Source organism: Benincasa hispida, chromosome 5 (assembly GCF_009727055.1).
Source record: "Benincasa hispida cultivar B227 chromosome 5, ASM972705v1, whole genome shotgun sequence".
Taxonomy (NCBI): Eukaryota; Viridiplantae; Streptophyta; class Magnoliopsida; order Cucurbitales; family Cucurbitaceae; genus Benincasa; species Benincasa hispida.
In genome coordinates this window covers 35,842,065-35,846,447 of record NC_052353.1, presented here as the reverse complement: position 1 = coordinate 35,846,447, position 4,383 = coordinate 35,842,065, and the positions used below count along the sequence as shown (strand labels likewise).

The window sequence follows — 4,383 nt, the reverse complement described above, 5'->3', positions numbered from 1 at the left end:
ATGTGTTAGCGATCGGACCATAATATGTAAGGATCCGGTCGTTACACTTTAAGCTGCCTACGTATCCTCATAATGGATAAGGATCAAGTCATAACGTAGATCAAATATTTTTTTTCTTTTTTTTCTTGAGTAGTCTAAAATTAAAGTTTCCTTGAAGTTGCCTACGTACCCTTTATAATGACAGGGATGAAGTCATAATGTAGTTCAAACGTATTCTTTTTTGTCATTAACCTTTTAAGCTCATGCAAGCGAGGAGCAACATACAGTTTATACTCTTACGTTAAAGAGTTTTTACATGTTTATGAAGCACAAAATTTCATAAGAAACTTGTCTTTGATTGGGCCAATTCTTAATCCATTTTGATAAACAATATTGTACGCTCCAGTTTTGTAGACTTCTTTGACGATGTAAGGTCATCCCATTTAGGTACGAACTTATTCCCCGTATTTCCCATCGTGATGATTGGTCTTCTTAAAAAAATTACTAGATCAAAAAACTTAAATGATCAAGGCTTCATATGCTTGGTTCGATTGCCAAGCCTGAAAAGACAAGGTTAAAAGATCAAATAAGGCACAATAGCCAGGGTTAGAGTTTTTGAATTATGGGACTACGCTAGAGTTTTGGAAGTTGAACCTGACATTACTAAAGGAGAAAAGTCAAGATAGATAGAAGTTAGGCTCGACAGTTGAGTTCGACTTGATAGAACAGGGTAGATGAGACTTGACATGGAGCAGACGAGGATNGGGACTACGCTAGAGTTTTGGAAGTTGAACCTGACATTACTAAAGGAGAAAAGTCAAGATAGATAGAAGTTAGGCTCGACAGTCGAGTTCGACTTGATAGGACAGGGTAGATGAGACTTGACATGGAGCAGACGAGGATGACATGACAATGTGTCAGTAGATTGGACAACCCAAAAATAAGGTAAGGCTCAACTCGGTAGACAAGCCTAACATGACAAGGCGAGGACAAAATGATTTAATATAGAACAGTAAGCAATGGAGATGTAATTAATTGTCACTAGGTTAGACAAATCGAAATCTTAAAAGTTTTGATAGGCTTGTTTTAGGAAGAGGAGAGAAGATTTTGGGGATTCTATAGTCGAAGCCAAGTAGTACAAGGGAATGGCATAATATGAAGGACGGAAAGTTAAAGTAAAAGAAGGAGATTACAATGAGATGCCAAAGTTTACTAATGAAGGCAGACAGATTAACTCCACTTAAGTGTAGGAGAAAGATAATTGGGGAGCTGGCCAGATACAATGACGATCTAGTCAGCACTCCCAATGTGGCTTATCTCCAAGGGTTTAGTCCCAGGGAGACAACAAATGGCAATGTGGTACACTTATGCACTTTGGGAAAAAAGATGAGCACAGTGTAAATATGTTGCTTAACACTGCTTAATTGGACGGATGTGCATAAGGAGGTCAATTGTACTTTTATGGGGAAAAAGATTTCAATTGAACACTAAGAAAAAAGGGTAAAGAGTCGAGGGTAATTTGGGAAGGCCAAGTTTGTTATTATAAAATCAAGTCGATTAAAGGAAGGTATGACATAAAATTCATAAAAGAAAATCAAGTCATAAGGCAGCAAAAGGTAAAGAGCAATACTCTCAAGATTACATCTCAATGGTACAACCAAATCATTGTTCCAAATTTGGCAGAAGGGGCTAATGTTATAGGCAAAATTAGACAGAGGGGACAAAAATGATTTTTGACATGCAAAATTTCAAATTTAACATTAAAAAGTGAATGCAAGAAGTGAGGATAAGAAAAAGGAGAGAAATTGGTTTGGGTTGAGCTCATACTACTAAGGCCAAGGGCGAGCCCAAAGAAGCAAACCGTTTTCTTGGGGGAGTTAGTGGGAGAAATCCCTACTCTAAATAGAAACAGGGATAGTGAGAAGTCGGACCGAAGAAGACAATAAATAAGGTTGAAAAGCATAAAGGAGAGGTAACTTAGATGTTCCAATTTCTTCATCTCATCTAATTTTGTTACTGACTTAGCCATCAAATCTCTTTTTCTTTCTTTTGTAGGAACTCTCTTCCTTGAATTACAAATTCACAGTTGTTGTCACGTGGAGGTCAAATACGTTTTTCCTTAGACAAAATTTGGCATAAAAAATTTAACTTGAATGAGTTTCAAATAATAAATATATGTTGTAAAATAATTTAAATTATATGAATTTAATAAGAAAATATATACTTTTCATAAAATAAGGAAAAGAACATATTTGAGGGTGTGCTTCCCCTTCCTAGAAAATTGTTCCCTACAAAATTCTTCCGTATTCCACGTCTCTAACAAAAAGTTAGTCCTACAAAATCCTTTTTAGTAATGTGTTAAGGCCACACAGTAAAAAAGGCTTTGTGGACGGGATGAAGATCGCCAAAACAAATCTCCAACAAACTAATGTATTTCATGTTTAGCCCTAAACATTTTTTGGTTTTGGTTTAATTATAAAATGAATACAAAATCCATTTTAATGCTTTCGTCTAATGTGATTATTCCATTCATTTAATATTTATACCTCCAATAAAATCTTAACATTGGTCATCTCATTGGTAATTTGAAGTTAATTGTTATTCAAATGGATAAAGTACTTTTTTCGAACAAGAAGTGTGACCTAAATATATTTTAAAAAGACTAATTATCACGGGGAGTTTGATAGAGAAAAATTCATTTGTGGAATTTGCAGGCTATTTTATTTTATTTTTACTAAGAAGAAAGTATACATGTTGATTATAAAATGTGTATAATTATCATAAGAAAATGTGTATTTATCATATCCACATCATGATTTTAAATGTCAAGATTGACAAAAATATGTCGATGTTTCAACTTTATATGAATATTTATATTAATATCGAGAAAATTTTGGTGTCAATCAACCTTTTAGAGCATTTTCTTACCTCGATATGTTTAAATTTATATTGTTGTCAATGTTAGGTTCACATCATAGATATTTTGTTGATATTATGTTACATGTTTCTTCAATTTTTCTAAGATATAATACAAATGTTGAATCATTCTTCAGATTGATGTTGAACCTATACACATAACAAAATATCTTGGTTACGCCGAAAATTTAAAACCTTAATCCACATATATACAATATACTCTATTATTAGTAATATATATTAATGAATTAGTTATTGAAACGATTGAGATAATTTCTTTGTTGTCCCACACTACTATTAGACCTTTTCTTTGTCTTCCAAAAAACCCTTAAAATGGACCCATGCCCAACTTTCGTCTCTATATAAAAAGCCCTTAGCTAAGCCAAACCCCCAACATCAACATTCAACACAATTAACCATTCTTCCAACTATAGCTTACAAATATGGCATTTGCCAACGTTCTCCCCTCTTTGTTTGTCGGCGTTAACCCTAGTCCTAGCTCCCATTGCCCCCATCGAGGCAAAAAGCTACCCTAAGAACTAGATAGCCACCCACAAAGCTATCCGCACAGAGGTTTGCATCGAGCCCCTCCATTGGAACGCCACTTTGGCTGCCTATGCTCAAAATTACGCCAACACAAAGATTGCCACTTGTCAAATGGAACACTCTGGAGGACCTTATGGTGAAAACCTAGCAGAGGGATACGAAGTGATGACAGCAGAGACAAGGGTGAGTCTATGAGCCGATGAGAAAAAATATTATATGACTACAATTCTAACACATGTGTCAACGACTCTAGCCATTGCCTCCATTATACACAGTTGGTGTGGAGGAACACCAAATCTGTTGGTTGTGCCTAAGTGAAATGCCAAAACAATTGGGTTTTTTTTATCTGCAACTATTATCCTCCAGGCGATTATATAGGCCAACATCCATACTAACTTTTTAGATGATTAATTATTGGGTTTATTATTGGTTTTTCAATAAAGAAAAAAAAAACAAAATTAAATAGTCTTTTTCGTTATTATGTTATATTATATCCATATTAATTTTACTATTTCTGTATGCTAGCTTTCTGGCTAGCCTTTGGACGTAGTACATGAATAATATTATTGTCAAAATGAACATAACTTAATTAGCACTACTTGATGTATGGTACTCTCTTTTTTAGAATTAGATGTTCAAATTCTCATTCCTCAATTTGTTTACTAAAAATTAATTGTAATTGAAACATAGTTCATTAACTTCATCTACCAGTTTATTTCATAAATTTTTGTAACCTTTATCGTCGGTCTAAAATAAAATTTCAAATGAATCAAAGGAGATTTTAAGGTGCATTATATTGTACATAAAGACTTAAGGATATATATTATACAGAAGAAACATTGTTCACTTATATCCACATACTATTGAAAAATTGGACCTGACAGTAACATTTGAGGTTCCATTTTGAAGAATAGCAAAAATCGAAAAAAAATTCGAATTCTA

The 4,383-nt window shown here is 33.8% G+C and overlaps 1 pseudogene; it reads left to right on the top strand.

Moving 5' to 3' along the window:
* Positions 1–1,194: 1,194 nt before the first annotated feature.
* LOC120077316 lies at positions 1,195–3,836 on the top strand (annotated as a pseudogene).
* Positions 3,837–4,383: the final 547 nt, after the last annotated feature.